This window comes from Canis lupus, assembly GCF_048164855.1.
Source record: "Canis lupus baileyi chromosome 5 unlocalized genomic scaffold, mCanLup2.hap1 SUPER_5_unloc_4, whole genome shotgun sequence".
NCBI classification, from domain to species: Eukaryota; Metazoa; Chordata; class Mammalia; order Carnivora; family Canidae; genus Canis; species Canis lupus.
In genome coordinates this window covers 48,872-71,646 of record NW_027326411.1, presented here as the reverse complement: position 1 = coordinate 71,646, position 22,775 = coordinate 48,872, and the positions used below count along the sequence as shown (strand labels likewise).

Genomic DNA, 22,775 nt, shown 5'->3' with positions numbered 1-22,775 from the left:
CATAACATACTCATCAACGACAATGGTTTCCAAAGGTGAAAATAAAAGGGAGTAAGTCCCTTAAAGAACCTATTCTTATACAGAAAATAGTGAATACGGTATTTTTTTTTTAAATTTTTATTTATTTATGATAGTCACAGAGAGAGAGAGAGAGAGAGAGAGGCAGAGACATAGGCAGAGGGAGAAGCAGGCTCCATGCACCGGGAGCCTGATGTGGGATTCGATCCCGGGTCTCCAGGATCGCGCCCTGGGCCAAAGGCAGGCGCCAAACCGCTGCGCCACCCAGGGATCCCAGTGAATACTGTATTAACTAAAAGGGAATCTGTTCTCAGACTTGGAGTCTATTATAACCCAAGGGTACTTTTAACAGTATTTCATTGCCATATATCTTTTAAAGCTAGCTTCTCCAACTATGTCAATACTTCAACGTCATTAATATTAGTTCCTGGAATCTACTGACCACACTTTGTCAATCTGTAATTTGCATATCACCACTCTGAAATGGATTATTTTCATTTCCAGAGTGAAACAAATGAATGGAAAGGGGAAAAAGTTACCATTTCCAAAGTTTCCTGTGAAGATGGAACAAAAATTAAGTTGCCAAGACAAGTACCATGCCAGTCATTGTTCAAAACCATGGGAAATGTTTACATAAGAGTGTTTCGCAGAATTCTGCAAAGGCTCTGAGTGGATTCACAGACACGCTGTCTTATACTCACACACTCTGGAAAGATACAACGTGATAGAGAGAAAACTTACTTTATGGTTAATTTAGGTGAAGAAATTTTAGGATTAGAAGAATGTGACTGAGAATGAAACTAGACCACTCTCTTGCACCATACACAAAGATAAACTCAAAATGGATGAAAGATCTAAATGTGAGACAAGATTCCATCAAAATCTTAGAGAAGAACACAGGCAACACTCTTTTTGAACTTGGCCACGTAACTTCTTGCAAGATACATCCACGAAGGCAAGAGAAACAAAAGCAAAAATGAACTATTGGGACTTCATCAAGATAAGAAGCTTTTGCACAGCAAAGGATACAGTCAACAAAACTCAAAGACAACCTACAGAATGGGAGAAGATATTTGCAAATGACGTATCAGATAAAGGGCTAGTTTCCAAGATCTATAAAGAACTTATTAAACTCAACATCAAAGAAACAAACAATCCAATCATGAAATGGGCAAAAGACATGAACAGAAATTTTACAGAGGAAGACCTAGACATGGCCAACATGCACATGAGAAAATGCTCTGCATCACTTGCCATCAGGGAAATACGAATCAAAACCACAATGAGATACCACCTGACACCAGTGAGAATGGGGAACATTAACAAGATAGGAAACAACAAATGTTGGAGAGGATGTGGAGAAAGGGGAACCCTCTTACACTGTTGGTGGGAATGTGAACTGGTGCAGCCACTCTGGAAAATGGTGTGGAGGTTCCTCAAACAGTTAAAAATAGACCTGCCCTACGACCCAGCAATTGCACTGCTGGGGATTTACCCCAAAGATACAGATGCAATGAAACGCCGGGACACCTGCACCCCGATGTTTCTAGCAGCAATGTCCACAATAGCCAAACTGTGGAAGGAGCCTCGGTGTCCATTGACAGATGAATGGATAAAGAAGATGTGGTTTATGTATACAATGGAATATTACTCAGCCATTAGAAATGACCAATACCCACCATTTGCTTCGATGTGGATGGAACTGGAGGGTATTATGCTGTGTGAAATAAGTCAATTGGAGAAGGACAAACATTATATGGTCTCATTCATTTGGGGAATATAAAAAATAGTGAAAGGGAATAAAGGGGAAAGGAGAAAAAAATGAGTGGGAAATATCAGAAAGGGAGACAGACCATGAGAGACTCCTAACTCTGGGAAACGAACTAGGGGTGGTGGAAGTAGAGGTGGGGGGGGGGTGACTGGGTGACGGGCACTGAGGGGGGCACTTGATGGGATGAGCACTGGGTGTTATTCTATATGTTGGCAAATTGAACACCAATAAAAAATAAATTTATTAAAAAAAAAGAATGTGACTGAAAAGTCTGAAACACAAAAACAAACAAAAAACCGCCAAGGTGTGCAGGGACAGAAAAGAGGAGATACCATATGGAAGCCAGGAAAAAAAAAAAAAAAAAAAAAGGAAGCCAAGAGTCAGTCACTCCCTATTCACACATTCTTGGGAGAAGACAGGCCCACACACAAGGAAGGACAAAGACACACTCTGTGCACATGGATGCCACTCAAAATTAGAGAAAATTAGAAAAATTAGAGGCCTGCTCACACAGGCCTTTCCCCAAATGGCATCTTAGTGGGGTCCCCTGGTCTCCCTTCCTAAAATCTCCACACAGCCCCTCAGCCACTTGAGGTTTCTTGGTGCTTATCACAACCTGTGATGGATACATCATTTGTCTTGTCTATGGTTCAGTCTTTCCTAGTCAAATACCAGCCACAAGGGGGCAAAGACATTTATCTATGTCACTCACTGCTGAATTCCAACTGTCTTAGCACAGGGCTTGCCACAGTAGGTGGCTCCGTAAATATTCGCTGAATGAAGAATGAATGTGTGAACACTGGAATCTCTACCAATTTTAGCTATAATAATATCGCAGCATTGCTTATCACCATTGTGTTTGGAAAATTTCTACTATACAACTATAATTATCTCAAGTCATATATTCAATTAACTAAGATAGGTAAAAGACTTCAAATTAGTTCATAAAAGCCTAGTCATTGAATATAGCAATACAGAGGTGTCTGGGTGGCTGACTTGATTAAGCATCCAACTCTTGATCTTGGCTCAGGTCATGGTCTTTGGGTCATGAGATTGAGCCCCATGTTGGGCTCTGGACTCAGTGTGGAATCTGCTTGAGATTCTCTCTCCTCCTTCTACCCCTCTCCTCTCTCTCTCTCTCTCTAACAAATGTTGGGAAAATAAAGAAAATACTAATATAAACATAGAGGTTCCTATCTTCTGAATATTTAGGATCTAATTCCCAAACAATCCAAGGTTACAGGAATATAGACATTATGATATTCACCAATAAACTGACAATGTTCATACCAGCCCTCATTTAAACATTTCTTCCCACCTAATACATGCCCTCTATGCTGTCATTAGTTTTTACCTTGGATGCCATTAACATGACTGCAAAAATACAGGACTTCACAGGGCTGATGAAAATGATGACGAAGTGATGCTGGTGGTAAACAAGCCTCTGAAAGAGGTCTGCTAGTCAGCAACTGAGAAAAATGTAACATATCTGACAAAACTCCCCACTTTGAAAGGGAACAATCTGAATACCGAACTTTAAAAATGAACAAAAACCAAATACTACTGGAGAAACTAAAGTCTTCAAATATTTTTGTTAAACTGCCCTTTTAACTGGAAAAGTCAAAGTGCTATTATAAAATGTTGGCAGCAATATTATGCCAACAAAGGAAAATTCAGCAGGATACAATGCATCCATGCTAAGAATTAGCAGTTACAACTGTAACCTACAATATTCTTAATTACATTTCAAATGTGGTCACATTTTATATTTCCTGTTCCTACATAAAGTTCTGTTCACTTCCCCCACCATTTTCTTGCTCTTTTCGTACCTGTTTAATGCAGATTAATTGTAACTGGCCTTTTCCTACTATGTATTATTACTAGATAAATGGACCACAGAATAACAACATCAACAGAGAAAGCTAACAGGGTTCCGACCTTCACTGAGAGTGAATCTAGCTATGCCAGAAGTGGAACTGAAAATGCATTTATTTCACAAAAACAACCAAAAAAAATAATAAGCCACCCAAACAGTGTCAGAATACAAAGTACAATAATAAGAATTAGGTTTTCTTTATCCTGAGAGCTAATTTCCCCCACCTCCAGGGCTTTGTCATTTAAGAAATTCCGTTATAAAGTGTCATGAAGCCACCAAATTTCTCCAATAATTTTTAAATTAAGGACATCGACCTTTTGCCAATAAACTGTTTCCAGAGAAAGCACAAACTAACGCTTTCTAGGATAAAAACTGATAGCCACTAAAAATAGAGATGAAAACAAAATAGACTATACAGGACAACTGGATTCCTACATGCACAAGAATGTAGATTCTTAGATCCCTATCTCACACCATACACAAAAAATTAGCTCAAATTTTAAATCAAGGGGTAAATCCTCATAACCTTGGGTTTGCAAAGAGATTCTTAGATATGCTACCAAGAGCATAAGCAGCACAAGATAAAATGGACACTGATCTTTATAGAAATTAGAACTTTTGTACAAAGGATACTATCAGACAAGTGAAATGATAGCCTACACAAGGGGAAAAAATATTTGCAAGGCGAAAATATGATAAGGGTTTAATATCTAAAATATATAAAAAATGCCAAACTCAACAACAAAAAGGCAATCAGATCGCCAAAGACTACCTGAAAACATGCTCAACATCATTAGTCATTAGGGAAATGCAAATCAAAACCACAATGAACTACCACTTCATGCCCACGAGAATGGCTATAATCAAAAATTACTCAGTGTAACAGGTAGTGATGAGGATATGGAGAAATTGGAACCCTCATATAATGCTGGTAGGAATGTAAAATGGTGCAGACTCCACGGAAAACACTTTGATGGTTCCTTCTCACAAGCCTAAACAGAATTACTATATAAGCAGGCATTTCAGCTGCTAAGTGTCTACCCAAAAGAACCGCAATCGGGACTCAAAACAGATAGTTGTACAGCAATGTCCATTGCAGCACCATTCACAATAGCCAAAAGGTGGACACATGCAAGTGTCCATCAACAGACAAATGGACAAACAACATGCAGTGTATACACATAGTGCAATGTCATTCAACCATGAAAGAGAAGGAGATTCTGATACATGCTACAACATGGACAAACCTTGAAAGCATTGCATGGAGTGGTATAGTTACAAAAGGGCAAGTACTGTATAGTTCCACTTATGTGAACTATGTAAAACAGTTAAAATATAGAGACAAAGCGTAGAATGGTGGTTGCCGGAGCTGGGGGTGGGCAACAAGGGAAGGTAGCGCTTAACAGCCACAGAGTTTCTGTGTAGAGTGATGAGAAGGTTTTGGAAATAGAGAGTGGGGACGTTTGCACGACATTCTGAATATACCTAATGCCATTACATTGTACGTTAACATGGTAAAAATGGCAAATTTTATACATGTATCTTACCTTAAAGAAAAACTGAAAAATAAAAGCCAACTACATGTACATTATGAAACATTGTACTCCTTACAGCTAAAAGAGAAATCACACCACTGCCATTAAGATTATACAATGAGTCTCAAAATGAAAGACAAAAACTACATAATGAATGAAAATTATTGGCAGAATTCCTGTATGAGAGGACTGTTGCACATACAAAGTTCTGTACAATGCCATGAGACACAACATATTCAGCAACTTGTTTACATGGCATTTCTGTAAAGACTAAGATAATAATCACAATAAGATGATATATTAAACCTTTTTAAATGAAGTTTATTTTTATCTATTTTTAATTCTTTTTCCCTTATTTTTTGTATATTTGTTATTGGGCTTCGATTGGCCAACATATACTACAACACCCGATGCTCATCCCGTCAAGTGCCCCCCTCAGTGCCAGTCACCCTGTCACCCCAACCCCGGCCGACCTCCCCTTCCACCACCCCTTGTTCGTTTCCCAGAGTTAGGTGTCTCTTATGTGCTGTCACCCTCACTGATATTTCCCACTCATTTTCTTTCCTGTCCCCTTGAATCCCTTTCACTAGTTTTTATATTCCCCGAATGAATGAGACCATATGATGTTTGTCCCTCTCCGACTGACTTACTTCACTCAGAATAATATATTAAATCTAACAGACGACAGGGTAACAAATAGAGAATTTGCTTCTGTATCTCCCTCTAGATCTGGTCTAGTCTGATTCACCTGCTTCTTTTGTGTATAAATTTCTGTCACCAATTAACAGTATTTATTGAATACATACAGTACAGTACAGTCACTGCAGGAAAGTCTACTGCTATTACCCACTGTAATAAATAAAGCCATTCATTTGAAAAACTCAACAAAAGGAGAAATGACGGTTGGGCTTTTTGTAATAGCAAGAGTACGCAATGTAGCAGAGTCACTGGCTAACATGTAGTAAGTATGCTAGCAGATATTTACCTTACAAGAAAACTATTAATAGAACAGAAGTGAAAGCCCACCTCTAAGAGCTACTGTGAGAAATGCCACTAAGTGATTTTCCTGTTTAAAAATGAAAAATCCAGGGCAGCCCGGGTGGCTCTGCAGTTTAGCGCCAGCTTCGGTCCAGGGCCTGATCCTGGGGACCGGGGATCGAGTCCGACATCTGGCTCCCTGCTTGGAGTCTGCTTCACCCTCTGCCTGTGTCTCTGCCTCTCTCTCGCTGTGTGTGTGTCTCATGAATAAATAAAATCTTAAAAATTAAATAAAAATGAAATAAAAATGAAAACCCATTATTACATGAAGACGACTTTTTGCTTCATTCATAAATACTTGAGGAGCAGTAACAAGGACAAGAACAAGTGTCCTGGTTTAATTTAAGAATGAAGCTCTATGTACTGATCTCCCCCCAACAAAAGTTGTATCCAAATGCCAAATCACACGCTGCTTTCTGTTCACACAGAACAACTTGCGGTCAGCCACATACCTAATGAGCTTGATTTGCTATGGAAGAGAACTGTAAAAATAAAAACATGATCCATTCAAAACTCCAGAGTATACCTCATTTTGGAAGCCATTTGAAGAAAAAAGAGCAAGTTGAAGATGCTGATTTTCCATGATGAAATACACTCAACATCAAAAGGGAAAAATAATTCATGTTTTAAATGAAATATGAAAACAAAACATTTGTAGGACATTGGCAAGGCCAATAAAGTCCATTCTAGTTACTTCAAAGGGCTTCTGCAAGTGGCAATATTGCAGTGATATAGTCAAAACCTTTCTTCTTTCAAATCTACTGCTTTAAGAATGGAACTTCATGCTTTTGATGTTGGAAATAAAGGTTAACCAGGTTTCTTAAGATGAGCCTATGGTATAAACAATTTGAATGTTGGCCAAACATTTTTTTTCTTTTTTTTTTAATAAATTTATTTTTTATTGGTGCTCAATTTGCCACCATACAGAATAACACTCAGTGCTCATCCCATCAAGTAAGTGCCCCCATCAGTGCCCGCCACCCAGTTACCCCCACCTGCCACCCACCTCCCCTTCAACTACCCCTAGTTCGTTTCCCAGAGTTAGGAGTCTGTCATGTTCTGTCTCCCTTTCTGATATTTCCCACTCATTTTTTCTTTCCCCTTTAATCCCTTTCATTATTTTTTATATTCCCCAAATGAATGAGACCATAAAATGTTTGTCCTTCTCCGATGGACTTATTTCACACAGCATAATACCCTCCAGGTCCATCCACGTCGAAACAAATGATGGGTATTGGTCATTTCTAATGGCTGAGTAATATTCCATTGTATACATAAACCACATCTTCTTTACCCATTCATCTTTCGATGGACACCGAGGCTCCTTCCACAGTTTAGCTATTGTGGACACCGCTGCTAGAAACATCGAGGTGCAAGTGTCCTGGCGTTTCATTGCATTTGTATCTTTGGGATAAATCCCTAGCAGTGCAATTGCTGGGTCCTAGGGCAGGTCTATTTTTAACTCTTTGAGGAACCTCCACACAGTTTTCCAGGGTGGCTGCACCATTGCACATTCCTACCAACAGTGCAAGAGGGTTCCCTTTTCTCCGCATCCTCTCCAACTTTTGTGGTTTCCTGCCTTGTTAATCTTCCCCATTCTCACTGGTGTGAGGTGGTATCTCATTGTGGTTTTGATTTGTATTTCTCTGATGGCCAGTGATGCGGAGCATTTTCTCATGTGCTTCTTGGCCATGTCTGTGTCTTCCTCTGTGAGATTTCTGTTCATGTCTTTTGCCCATATCTTGATTGGATTGTTTGTTTCTTTGCTGTTGAGTTTAAGAAGTTCTTTACAGATCTTGGATACTAGGCCTTTAACTGAGAAGTCATTTGCCAATATCTTCTGCCATTCTGTAGTTGTCTTTTAGTTTTGTTGACTGTATCTTTTGCTGTGCAAAAGCTTCTTACCTTGATGAAGTCCCCATAGTTCATTTTTGCTTTTGTTTCTCTTGCCTTCATGGATGTATCTTGCAAGAAGTTACTGTGGCCAAGTTCGAAAAGGGAGTTGCCTATGTTTTCCTCTAGGATTTTGATGGATTCTTCTTTCACATTTAGATCTTTCATCATTTTATCTTTGTATATGGTGCAAGAGAGTGGTCTAGTTTCATTCTTCTGCATGTGGATGTCCAATTTTCCAGCACCATTTACTGAAGAGACTGTCTTTTTTCCAGTGGATAGTCTTTCCTCCTTTGTCAAATATTAGTTGACCATAAAGTTGAGGGTCCACTTCTGGATTCTCATTTCTGTTCCATTGATCTATGTGTCTGTTTTTGTGCCAGTACCACACTGTCTTGATGACCACGGCTTTGTAGTACAACCTGAAATCTGGCATTGTGATGCCCATGGCTATGGTTTTCTTCTTTAAGATTCCCCTGGCTAGGGATCCCTGGGTGGCGCAGCGGTTTGGCGCCTGCCTTTGGCCCAGGGCGCGATCCTGGAGACCCGGGATCGAATCCCACATAGGGCTCCCGGTGCATGGAGCCTGCTTCTCCCTCGGCCTGTGTCTCTGCCTCTCTCTCTCTCTCTGTGACTATCATAAATAAATAAAAATTGAAAAAAAAAAAAAAAAAAAAAAAAGATTCCCCTGGCTATTTGGGGTTTTTTCAGATTCCACACAAATCTTTTTTTTTTTTTTAATTTTTTTATTTATTATTTATGATAGTCACACAGAGAGAGAGAGAGAGAGAGGCGGAGACACAGGCAGAGGGAGGAGCAGGCTCCATGCCTCGGGAGCCCGATGTGGGATTCGATCCCGGGTCTCCAGGATCGCGCCCTGGGCCAAAGATAGGCGCCAAACCGCTGCGCCACCCAGGGATCCCACACACAAATCTTATAATAATTTGTTCCAACTCTCTGAAGAAGTCCATGGCATTTTGATAGGGATTGTATTAAACGTGTAAATTGGGATCCCTGGGTGGCGCAGCGGTTTAGCACCTGCCTTTGGCCCAGGGCGTGATCCTGGAGACCCGGGATCGGGCTCCCGGTGCATGGAGCCTGCTTCTCCCTCTGCCTGTGTCTTTGCCTCTCTCTCTCTCTCTCTGTGACTATCATAAGTAAATAAAAATTAAAAAATAAATAAAAATAAACGTGTAAATTGCCTTGGGTGATCACTGACATTTTCACAATATTAATTCTTCCAATCCTTGAGCATGGAGTATTTTTCCATCACTTTGTGTCTTCCTCACTTTCTTTCAGAAGTGTTCTGTAGTTTTTAGGGTATACATCCTTTACCTATTTGGTTAGGTTTATTCCTAGGCATCTTATGCTTTTGGGTGCAATTGTAAAAGGGATTGACTCCGTAATTTCTCTTTCTTCAGTCTCATTGTTAGTGTACAGAAATGCCACTGAATTCTGGGCATTGATTTTGTATCCTGCCACACTTGGGCCGAACATTTTTAAAAGAAGTAAACAGAACTTATTTAAAAGAAAAAAAGTTATGTATGTATTGAAGTCTTTAAAAGAGCCAGAGGAAAAAAACATGCTTTGAAAGATTACTTCAAATCAGAGATCCTGACAGCTGACCTCTAACTAGAAATTTTAGGAATAATCATTTCATCATCTTTCACTATACTGAAATATAAATAGATAGATGATAGATAGATAGATAGAGAGATAGATACACAGATAGATAACAAGAGCCTACCTAGCATTCTTTGCTTACTAAAAATGCCATTCAAGAAGACGCAGGTGGCCTGGGTCGAGGTCCTGGGATCAAGTCCCTTGTTGGGCTCCCTGCTTGGAGCCTGCTTCTCCCTCTGCCTGTGTGTCTGCCTCTCTCACGACTAAATAAATAAAATCTAAAAAAAAAAAAAAAAGAACACAGGCAAACAGGGAGATCATTCAAGATAGTCACATAAAAACTTCTGAAATCCTTTCCCTCAACAGACACAATATATCTACAGCTACATATAAAACAATTATCTCTGAGCAGGACAGCTACTCCACAACGAAGAATTAAACAGACAGGGAGGAGAGACAGATGTAGTTGTATTTTTGCCGAAAACCTCACCTCCCCCCATGCAACGACCTATGGAGGAGGGGTTGCACAAATACAGAACCCCTCCCTGAGGGAGGGAATCTGTACTACTCATCAGGCACCATGACCCATGGGAGATGCACCAGACAGACAGCCCCCAAAGCACCTGGCTTTGGAAACCAGTGGAGCTTCCGTCCAGGAGACTCCTAGGGCTGTACTGAGTGCAGGCTCTGCTTTTACAGGGCTCACAATCAGACTCATTTGCCTCAGGACCCAGTACAAAAGCACCAGTTTGAAAGGAGCCTAGACCAGATGTGAAGGGGTTCCATTTGCTAATCTTAAAGCATCTACCAGAAGGGCAAAAGCCCACTCAGATTCCCTCCAAAGACAAAAGATACCGGAGGGTGCCATATTTACGCTTTCTCTACCTTGCTACTGCCAATGCTGGCAGGAGCTATTTTTGCATTCCCATAACCTTCTAGTACCTCCTTCCCCCTCCATACTGCTGCCACGGCCCTGCCAGAAGCAGGAGGCCAGTGCCCTGACCTCTAGTTACACTCCCACTGCCAGAGGCCTCCAAGCCAGCAGGTACATGCAACCCACACAGGGGATGCCTACTGAATATGAGACTCTGGGGCCAGGGTGGATTGTGTTTGTGAGCCCCACAGGTCTAGAATAATTGGGGAAACAGTATGAGAGACAACCAAACACTGAAGCAAGGCTACTATAAACAAAAATGTTCACCCACACACAGCCACACCTTCAGGACTAGAAGAGATAGCTGTTTCACCTAACACAAAGACATACATACATACAAAGTCAGGCAACATGAGGAAACAGATAAACATGTTCCCAATGAAAGACCAGGATTAAACCCCAGAAAAACTCAACAAAGTGGGTATAGACCAAATGTACCTCAAAATGTAAGGCCACGTATGACCAGTGCACAGCTAGCATCATGCTCAACAGGGAAAAGCTTCCTGCTTAACATCAGGAACAAGGCGAGGATGCTAACACAGTATTGGAAGTCTTGGCCACAGCAGCTAGGAAGGAAAAAGAAAGAAATTGGAACCAAATTGTAAAGGAAGAAGTAAAACCATCACTATTTGTAGATGATACAATTTTATACACAGAAAACCCTAACGACTCTGTGGAAAAAAAAGACTGTTAGAACATTAGTTCTAACCTTATTTCTAAATAAATTCAGTAAAGTTGCAGGTACAAAACTGATATACACAATTCTGTCACACTTGTGTACACCAACAACAAACTATCAGGAAGAGAGACTAAGAAAACAAATCCCATTTAAAATTGCATGAAAAAATACCCAAGAATAAATTTAACCAAGGAGGTGAATGATCTATACTCTGAAAACTATAGGACACTGAGGAGAGACAATGACACTAATAAGTGGAAAGATATTCCATGCTCATGAAGAATATTGCAAAAATGTCCATACTGACCAGAGCAATCTACAGAGTCAAGGCAATCTCTATTGAAATTCTAGTGGCATTTTTCACAGAAATACAACAATCGTAAGATTTGTATAGAACCACAAAAGATCCCAAGCAGCCAAAGCAAATCTTGAGAAAGGACAAGTCTGAGACATTACACTCCTTGAATTCAAGCTGTAGTATCTAACAACTAAAGTAATCAAAATGTATGGTATTGGCATAAAAACACACACACAGATTCGTGGGACAGAAAAGAGAGCCCCGAAATAAACCCAGGCATATAAGGCCAATTACTTTACAAGAAAAGAGGCAAGAATATACAACGGAGAAAGACAATCTCTTCAATAAATGGTGCTGGGAAACCTAGACACCTACATATAAAAGACTGAAACTGGGCCATCATCTCACACCATACAAAGAAATTAACTCAAAATGGATTAAAGACTGGAATGAAAATCCTGAAATCATTAAACTCCTAGAAGAAAACATGGGTCGTAAGCTCTCTGACATCACTCTTGGAGATTTTTTTTTTCCTTTTTGGATCTTATGATTCCAAAGGCAGTGGCATCAAAAAACAAAAATAAATTAATGAGATAACATAAAACTAAAAAGCTTCTGCACAGCAAAGGAAATCATCAACAACAAAAAAGGCAATCTACCGAATAGAAGGAAGAAGAACTGCCGATTCTATCCAATAAGGGGTTAACAGCCAAAATATATACAGAAATTCATATAGCTCAATATCAACAAGAAACAAACAATTCAATATTAAAAAATGGACAGAGGATCTGAATAGACGTTTTCCCAAAGACGACATACTGATCACCAACAGGCACACGGGAAGATGCTCAACATCACAAATCATCAGAGTAATGCAAATCAAAATCACAGTGAGATATCGCTTCACACCTCTGAGAAAGGCCAATATCAGAAAGACAAGAAAAAATAAGTACTGATGAGGCTGTGGGCAAAGGGGGACCCTAGTGCACCGTTGGTGAGGTTGTAAATTGGTGCGGCCACCACAGAAAATAATCTGGAGAACAGTCAAAAACTTAAAAATACAACTCCCACATGATCCTGCAATTCCACTTTTGGGTATTTATCTGAAGATTCAAAAGGATACATGTACCTCTATGTTCACTGCAGCATTATTTACAATAGCCAAGATATGGAAATAACCAAAGTGTCCTTCCTTTGAGGGATGAATGGGAAAAGATTTACACACACACACACACACACACACACACTCACACACACACACGAATACTATTCAGCAAAAAAAAAAAAAAAAAAAGGAATACTATTCAGCCATAAAATAAATTAGCCATTTGCAACTGGCATGAATCTGAAGGGTATTATGCTAAGTGAAAAAAGTCAGACAGAGAAAGACAGATATGGTATGATTTAACTTATACCTGAAACTAAACAACAAATAAAGTCAGAAATACAGAGAATACATGGGTGGTTGCCAAAAGGGAAGGGGGTGAGGCTGTGTGGGTAAAAACGGATAAAGGGGATCAAGAGTCCCATCATCCTCTTACAAAATGAATTTATGCACAGCATGGTGACTATAGTCAATAATAACATATTGCAAATTTGAAAGTTGTTTTCAGAAAATACGTCTGAAAAGTTCTTAGCACAAGAAAACAAATGGCGTGACTGTGCATGCAGAGAGATGTTAACTAGACTTACTATGGTGTTCATTGTGCAAGATATACAAATGCCAAATTTTATGTTGCACGCCTGAAACTAGTGTGTCATATATCGATTATAATTTAATAAAACGAAAAAAAAAATGGAAGGAAATAAAAACATGTACTGATTCACTGAAAGACATAGTTTGATAGCCACAAACCCTCAATACAGGAGATTCTAGAGCTTTTTTACATTAAACAGGTGAAAAATCAGCCTGGATGACAAGGCTGAGCTGTAAGATTGGGACTAGAACAAACAAAATGGTGGTTATACTAAATGAATAATGACGTTGATGTAAAGCAAAATAAGGATGTCTTCAAGGTTGTGAGGGGTTTTTGTTTTTCTGTTTGTTTTCTAGAGAGAATTAAAATACAGGACACAATAGCACTGAAGTTGGCAGGAAAGTATATGCGGCAAAAGTGCGCTAAGATTTCTGGATCTTTTCCAGATGACAATAGACAGATTAAGATAGGATTTTATAATAAAGGATTCATGTCATAATTTCTAAGGTAGCCACTCAAATAACAGAAAGAGAATGTTTTAACTTCTCAACTGTATGCAGGGAAAACCCTAACCAATCCAAAAGAAACAAAGAAAAATCAGGACAAGAAAACACAAAATACGTCAGATTTTAAATTATAAAGATCATACGTCATAATGAACTGTAGTGAAGATATTCTAGCTGAAAGTAAAGACTTCTGACTTGTTACCTCAGAAAGCTCCAACTGTAATTCACAAAAGCTGTAATAAAGCAGGAATATGGAATAGTTGACAATAAAAGGATAGGAAAAGATATCCTGCAAATGGCAACAAAAACATATCTACTTTAAAATAAACTCTATTAAAAAGTATAAAGTGTAGTAATTCACCAGCAAAATAACAAATTTATATTTAATAACAAATTTAAATATATACAACAAAAAATGAACAGAGGGAGCCTGGGTGGCTCAGCCGGTTAAGCACCTGCCTTCAACTCCCGACAAGATTCCAGGGTCCTGGAATCAAGGCCCACATCAGGGTCCTTGCTCCAGGGGGGAGCCTGCTTCTCCCTCTCTCTCTCTCTCTGCCTGTCACTCCTCCTGCTTCTTCAGTGTCCGATAAATGAATTAAATTAAAAAAAAAAACACAAAAAAAAACTGAACAGAACTGCAAGAAGAAAACCATGGTCATAATGGGAAACTTTTTTACCATACTTCTCTTGGTAACAGAGAATAAACGAACAAAAATCAGTGAAAACACAGAATATTTGAATAGGTTTACAAACTTGATCTACAGACACATACAGAAAACTATACTTAATGACTGCAGAATATACCTTCTTTTTAGACACAGACAGGATACATTACAGATATTGAATATGTAGCTGGCCGTAAAGTGTAAACACATTTCAAAGGACTGAAATAATGCAAATTAGGTTTTCTGACCTCAAAGCAATTAAGGTAGAAATCAGGAACAAGATAGATTAAAAAAATCCTTATTTGTAAATTCAAGAAGTCTAAGTAAGCAACTACAAAATGATTCTAAGTTAAGAAAACCAGTACCTTGGGAGAAATGGCCTTAAATGCTAACGTTAGGAAAAGAAGAAGGTTGAAAATTTATGAACAAACGTTCATAACAAGAAAAAGAATTTTTTTTAAAAAAGTCAATGAAATAAAAACTAATATACAATGAGGAAAATTAATAAGGCCGAAGGTTTATATCTAAAAAGACTAATGCCAAAACTCTGGCAATATTGAGGAAAGAGAAGAAAGGGCAATAAGTACCAATATCAGGACCAAGAAGAAAAACAATTAGCATAGAAACTGCACATGTGAAATATTATAAGCAACCTTTTCAGAAATTTGACAATGTAGTTGAAATGGACCAAATCTTAGAAAAATATGAATCATTAAAACTAATCAAGAAGAAATAGAAAGCCTAAACATTCTTGTCATCTTTAAAATAGTTACCAATATCCTTATCAAAAAGAAAACATCCAGGCCCAAGGAATCCAACAAGTCAGTTCTGCTAAAGGACAAACGAACTTCAGTCTTTCATAAACTTACCCACAGAAGAGTAGAGACTTCCACCTCACAACATAAGGCTACCCAGGATATTGTGAAGATCTGATGAGAGAGATAAGAAAGCAAAATTATGGGCTGAAGTCTCATAAAAGGAGACATTAAAGTTCTAAATAAACTAGGAGTCAACTAACTCCAGCAGATTATATGTAAAGGAGAACAAATCATGAACAAATTAGGTTATCTCAAATAATAGTCCAATGATAGCCAGTTGAACAGTCAAAAATCAGTAAAAAAAAAAAATGTCAAAAACCAAAGAACTTTCCTATGTTGAGACTGACAGGAAACAAATCATATGATCATTACAATAAATAAATAAAAAGCAAAAAAAAAATTAAAAAAAAAAAAATAAATAAATAAATAAATAAAAAGCACTTGACAAAGTCCAATGGCTAGTCATTTAAAAAGTCATTTTACACAGAATAAACGGAAACTTCTTAAATTGAGTAAACGGCAAATATGAAAAAAATAATCTAGAGCAAATATGACAAAGAAGAAATGTTGAGAGAATTTCTTTTGAGATCCAGATTCACACATAATAAACAAAAATCTAGAGTAGCGAAATCAAAGTGAAAATGAAAAAGGGAATAGCTTTTTGGTCACACATTAAGGAAATGTTTCATGAATACAATTCAGAAATCACTAACCTAAAGGAAAATGGTGCTCGACGAGTAACTTCTGCATAGAGAGTAGGGGAGGACAGAACAAAGCATGAGATGACAAAATATTTTTCCATATGTTTTCCCACCAAGAGAATCTGACATCAGCATGGTTTTACCTTTACCGGTGAATGCAGGCTTTTCTCACCAAACATATCCCAGAGGAAGGTCAGGTCTTCCTGGCTGTCCACACGTGGCCCCAGCCGGCCTGCACAACAGCCAACAGCTCATACAGACCTAGAAAGTGAAAATAAAACACAAAGCGTAACCATAGAGTGATCTCATTAATTTCACTTAAGGTGTGTGTGAAGGATGGCTGGAACATGTCGTTTTTACTGGATCAGTAATCTGGGCCATCAAGCAGAATGCTTCTCCGCGGAAGCCAAGGAACCTTTTTGATTTTTAAAGCCCAAATATGTAGCATCAACAGGCTAGCCTAACCTTTCCTTTGTCAACATTCTCCAGGCATCCAAGCGGACACAACCCGAGGCAGAAAACGTGTACAAGCTTTCAGAGGAAGAAGAAAACTAAATCGTCACTACATTTGCCTCAGTGTTAGCCAAAGATCAAAAGGAGTCATGAATAGGAAAAACTCCTTAGAAGAGCAGAAAATTGATAGAGTGGCCCATTAAAAAGGTTTTGTGGTTTCCAAAGAGTTCCTAATGATATATAGCTTCAAAACCATCTGCGTTATCTACATCCAAATTCAAGTTCCAAAAAGCTAAGGCCTATTAAGCCATACGTGGTGTTGCTTTCTTGTAGCTGCTCATTTTTCAAAAAGCAACAACCACAAGCTACACAGAACTGAGTTTACCTTTAACTCCAATCTGGGCGTATGCCGTACCCTCTGAAAGAGTTAAGGAAAAGGATGCAGGTTCCTCGGGGCCCTCCTCACTAGAAGCTTCCTGGGGCTAGACAGTAGCACCCTGTTCCACCAGTAGCCTGTTGCAGAAACCCTCCCACCTCCTTTGGGGCCCATCAGACTCCTGTCCAAGAACTGTTACGACAGTGCCTGCCCGGGGCCTCTGCAGGGAGGTGACCTAGAAGAAGTCAGTATCAACTCTCAGCACACGTTTCACTTTCCAGTGGGATTATACGAGGTAAAAAGGAGAAACTTCCTTTTATTTCTGTCTGCTGTCTACAAGAGCACCGAAACCTCCTGGGATCTACGACACAGGAGCGTGCTGTTATTCCTGCTCTGAAGTGCTGCTGTTCATCACAGGGACAGCTTTACAAGATATGTAACTAGCAAAGAATCATAAATTATGGCCTGCTGATTAGTCTATCTATTATCTTCCTAAAATATTATCATATTCTGATAATCAGTGATCATTCACCAAATGTATTCGCTTTGCCTTGGAAAGCTGGATCTGTAACATGAGACGTTAAACTCAAACATTCCTGGGACTGCATGTGGCCAAAAAGATCTATTCTACTTTAGGGGGAAGAAAATGTCTCCCTATTACATTCTTAAGTATTCTTGATGATTTACACTTATTCCCTTAAAAACCTGGCATCATGCCTAAGCTAGCTCTTATTTATGATTTCATAAAACTATTTGTAAGGTGTCCCAACATAATTCGATGTATAATAATGCAGGTCTCACTTTACACGTACACAGATACACACAACTTTAAAAACATGACAATTGCCAAGATCAGCGATTAAGGTCAGAGGTTCAAATTGAAAATTAGGTAAAAAGGAGGTAGAATTTCGCTATTTTATTATTGATTTAGGAGCAACAAAAGGAATTCCTTGTTCCTTGGAAATATGGTTAGTTTAATTAATAATACTAGTTCAACTATAACATAATTTATGAGGTATAGTTCTGGGGGGGGGCAATAACTGAGGTAATGTATTAGAACAGCCCCGGCATATGGTAAATAGTCTATTTCATATGTAACTTAGTGAGCTTCAGCTATTGTTGTTATTCCTGTTATTCATCAAGACTATTATTTTTTTTAGGATTAATTTATTTTACAGAGAGGCAGGGGACAGGGGCAGAGGGAGACAGAATCTTAAGCAGACTCCACGCTCAGCATGGAGCTTGACACGAAGCTCCAAATCATGACCCTGATCATGGCTGGAGCTGAGACCAACAGTCAGACACTCAACCCACTGCATCACCCAGGAGTGTCCATCGCTACTGCTATTGAAAAATCAAAACTCTGAGTCAAACAGACCTAGATTCAAACCAGGTCTATACTTCATTTACCCCCCATAACTTACCTCAGCCTTCTTTCCATCATATGTTCAAAAGAAACGGAATCTACACCTATAGTAAACTGGACAGGAAAAAATATACATACGTATGCAGATACACAAGTGTGTGCATATAACACAGGTAAAATCTGAAAAAGCCTAAGGGACTGCATCAGTGACGATGTACCCACGTGGTTACCATAACTATGCGAGATGTCACCACTGGAGGAAGCAGGGTCAAGGGTACACGGGATCTGTATTATGTCTTCCAACACATGAATCCACAGTTATCTCAAAGTACAGTTAAAGCAAGAGGAGAAGTGGTGGTTAACATTGTTATAAGAATGCAAGGGAACAAGGCACGTAGTCCTGTGGTTGGCACAAAAGAGGCATTTGATGAATTTTTAAAAGATTTTATTTATTCATGAGACGGACAGAGAGAGAGAGAGAGAGAGACAGGCAGAGACATAGGCAGAAAGAGAAGCAGGCTCCATGCAGGCAGCCCAAAGTGGGACTCGATCCCGGGACTCCAGGATCACACCCTGGGCTGAAGGCTGACACTTCAGCACTGAGCCACCCAGGCGTCCCTGATAAAAACGTTTTAAAAATTGGGCAGCCCGGGTGGCTCAGCAGTTTAGCACTGCCTTTGGGCCAGGGCTTGATCCTGGAGACCCAGGATCAAGTCCCACTGTGGACTCCCTGCATGGAGCCTGCTTCTCCCTCTGCCTGTGTCTCTAACTCTCTCTCTCTGTCTCTGTGTGGCTCTCTTATGAATGAATAAAATCTTAAAAAAAAAAGAGTTTTAAAAAATAATAAAGTGATTTCCTAAGACTTCCTCAAGTGGCAACTGCCCCTTACTAGAATTCTGTCTATACCTTTACTCCACTTCAAAAAGTTTGGTTCTCGAATGAACCACCAAGAGGAGCAGAGGAATAAGCATCCGCATAAAACACATAAAGTGAAAGATCCCTATAATTTCTAATCTGTGGATGAAACCTGAAAGGCGTCTGGGGGAGTAACCAAATAGCAAATCACTTTGAGATTGATGACATATGCCTTATTATATAAGTTAAAATAGGAAACACAGGGACATCTGGGTGATTAAGAAGCTGAGCGTCTAACTTTGGCTCAGGGCGTGATTCTGGCCCAGGACCCAGCCCCACATTGGGCTTCCTATGGGGAGCCTGCTTCTCCCTCTGCCTGGGTCTCTGCCTCTCACTGTCTCTCTCACAAATCAATAAGTAAAACCTTTTACAAATAAAATAGAAAACACATCTAAAAAATCAACTTCTGAAGATAATCGATTTCTTTTTAATTATACGGCCCCGATATTTAAACTATGGCTTTTCAAAATCATCAACAAGGAAAAAATTTTAAAAAGCAACAGATAAGTACTAGGAGATCATGAAAACCAGCCCATCGCAGTCTGCGCCGCACCCATGCCCCGGCAGCACGTGGTCCGGGAGGCCCCGCCAGCGAGACAGCCAGCCCGGGCGAGGGAGGAGGCCGCCGCGTGCAGCCCGCTACCGTGGCCCCTGCTGCTCTGGGTCCCTGCCCGCTCCCCGCCCGCGGCCCCGGCGGTTCGCACCTTCCTCAGCGCCGACATCCTCGAGCGCTCTGAGTTCAGAAGGCGAAGGGCGACATGCGTTGTGGCCCGTCCGTCCATCCGCACCGCCAGCCAACAATCCGCGGGGCCGGGGCCGCCGCCGCCGCCGCCACGCGTCCCACCGCGCTCCAGCCCCGCACACGCTCGGAGCCCCCCGCAGGCGCCTGCGCACTGGGCGCCCCGGAGGCCTGGTGCGCTGGGGGCCGCCCGGCGCGCGGAGGCACCTGGGAAGGGCCAGGCAAGCGCGGGGAGCCCAGGCAAGCGCCGCGCCTCCGCCACCCCGCAGCCCGCGGGCAGTCCCCACCCCGAATGCCACCTGTGGCGCGGGCTCGCCGGGTGCCCTATGCGGCCGTTAGCCTGAGGCGCGTGCTGCTCGCTGGCCGCAACAAGGTCCCAGCGCCGCAGCGCGGCCGGTGCCAGGGCGAAGCGAAGGTAGCGCGCGTCCCCCCAGGGGCGGTGCCCCGCAGCCGGAGGACGGACCGGACACTAGCTGCCTCGGGCGGCGTGGCCGGAGGCTCTCGAGCTGTCCAGAGACCGTCTGTCCGCCGCTGGCGCTGCCCTAAACACGAGCCGCTTCCGCCTGGGCCCCTGGGCCCTCGCGGCTGCCCCGCGGGAGCCGGACGCCGCCCCCTCCTCAGGCCCCGCAGCTCCTCCAGCCCGCCCGTCTGCCCGGTACAGTCCGCGCCGCACCCACGCCGCGGGAGTGCAGGGTCCGGGAAGCACCGCCGGCGAGGCACCAAGCCGCCGCGCGCAGCCCACGACCGGTCACCCCTGCAGCTCCGGGTCCCTGCTCGCGCCCCGCCCGCGGCCCGCACCTTCCTCAGCGCAGACATCCTCGGGTGCTCGGAGTTCAGCAGGCGCAGGGCGACAGGGCACACGGCCCGTCCACCCGCAGGGCTGGCCGTCAGTCCGGGGGACCGCGCTCGAGCGCAGTGCACGCTGGGAGCCCCCCGCCGGCGCCTGCGCACTGGTCGACCGGGAGGCCCCGCACGCTGGGGGCCGGCCTGAGTGCGAAGGCACCTGGGGAGTGGCCACACCCGCACCAGGGAGCCCAGGCAGCACCGCGCCCTGTCGTCCGGGGGTCCTTCCGCCCCACCGCTCCCCCGCCGCCGCCGCCGCCGCCGCCACGCGCCCCACCGCGCTCCAGCCCGGCACACGCTCGGAGCCCGCCGCCGGCGCCTGCGCACTGGGCGCCCCGGAGGCTTGGCGCGCTGGGGGCCGGCCGGCGCGCGGAGGCATCTGGGGAAGGGCCAGGCAAGCGCGGGGAGCCCAGGCAGCACCGAGCATGGCGTCCGGGGATCCTTCCGCCCCACCGCTCCCCCGCCCCTGCCGGCGCGCAGGCCCCACCCCGGATGCCACCTGTGGCGCGGGTCCCCTGGCGCTCAAGGCGGCGGTAGCCTGCAGCAAGTGCAGCTCGCCCACAGCCCCACGGTCCCAGCGCGCCTGCGCGGCCGGTGCCAGGGCGACACGAAGGTAGCGCGCGTCCCCCCAGGGGCGGTGCCCCGCATCCGGAGGACAGACCCGGCACTTGCTGCCTCGGGCGACGTGGACGGAGGCTCTCGAGCTGTCCAGGGACCGTCTGTCCGCCGCTGGCGCTGCCCTAAACACGAGCCACTTCCGCCTGGGCCCCTGGGCCCTCGCCGCTGCCCCGCGGGAGCCGGACGCCGCCCCCTCCTCAGGCCCCGCAGCTCCTCCAGCCCGCCCGTCTGCCCGGAACAGTCCGCGCCGCACCCACGCCGCGGGAGTGCAGTGTCCCGGAAGCACCGCCGGCGAGGCACCAGACCGCCGCGCGCAGCCCACGACCGATCACCCCTGCAGCTCGGGGTCCCTGCCCGCGCCCCGCCCGCGGCCCGCACCTTCCTCAGCGCAGACATCCTCGGTTGCTGGAGTTCAGCAGGCGCAGGGCGACAGGGCACACGGCCCGTCCATCCGCAGGGCTGGCCGTCAGTCCGGGGGACCGCGCTCGAGCGCAGTGCACGCTGGGAGCCCCCCGCCGGCGCCTGCGCACTGGTCGACCGGGAGGCCCCGCACGCTGGGGGCCGCCTGAGTGCGGAGGCACCTGGGGAGGGGCCACACCCGCACCGGGGAGCCCAGGCAGCACCGCGCCCTGCCGTCCGGGGGTCCTTCCGCCCCACCGCTCCCCCGCCGCCGCCGCCACGCGCCCCACCGCGCTCCAGCCCGGCACACGCTCGGAGCCCGCCGCTGGCGCCTGCGCACTGGGCGCCCCGGAGGCCTGGCGCGCTGGGGGCCGGCCGGCGCGCGGAGGCACCTGGGGAAGGGCCAGGCGAGCGCGGGGAGCCCAGGCAGCGCCGCGCCCTGTCGTCCGGGGTTCCTTCCGCCCCACCGCTCCCCCGCCCCTGCCGGCGCGCAGGCCCCGCCCCGGATGCCACCTGTGGCGCGGGTCCCCTGGCGCTCAAGGCGGCGGTAGCCTGCAGCAAGTGCAGCTCGCCCGCAGCCCCACGGTCCCAGCGCGCCTGCGCGGCCGGTGCCAGGGCAACAGGAAGGTAGCGCGCGTCCCCCCAGGGGTGGTGCCCCGCATCCGGAGGACAGACCCGGCACTTGCTGCCTCGGGCGACGTGGACGGAGGCTCTCGAGCTGTTCAGGGACCGTCTGTCCGCCGCTGGCGCTGCCCTAAACACGAGCCGCTTCCGCCTGGGCCCCTGGGCCCTCGCCGCTGCCGCGCGGGAACCGGACGCCGCCCCCTCCTCAGGCACCGCAGCTCCTGCAACCTGCCCGTCTGCCCGGAACAGTCCGCGCCGCACCCACGCCGCGGGAGTGCAGGGTCCGGGAAGCACCGCCGGCGAGGCACCCAGGCGCCGCGAGGGACGAGGCCGCCGCGCAGCCCGCGACCGGTCGCCCCGGCAGCTCGGTCCCCGCGGCTCGCACCT

General features: G+C 44.5%; 1 protein-coding gene across 1 annotated transcript in view; it reads right to left on the bottom strand.

Moving 5' to 3' along the window:
• LOC140629432 (outer dynein arm-docking complex subunit 2-like) overlaps positions 1 to 20,832 on the bottom strand; it is a 216,335-nt gene extending 195,503 nt beyond the window's left edge. Inside the window, exons 1-5 of the mRNA XM_072818908.1 lie at positions 20,703 to 20,832; positions 16,199 to 16,316; positions 16,068 to 16,098; positions 15,406 to 15,465; positions 11,127 to 11,254 (exon numbers count right to left, since the gene is read on the bottom strand). The gene's annotated coding sequence lies outside the window, so the exon portion shown is untranslated. The remainder of the gene's footprint in view (positions 1 to 11,126; positions 11,255 to 15,405; positions 15,466 to 16,067; positions 16,099 to 16,198; positions 16,317 to 20,702) is intronic.
• Positions 20,833 to 22,775: the final 1,943 nt, after the last annotated feature.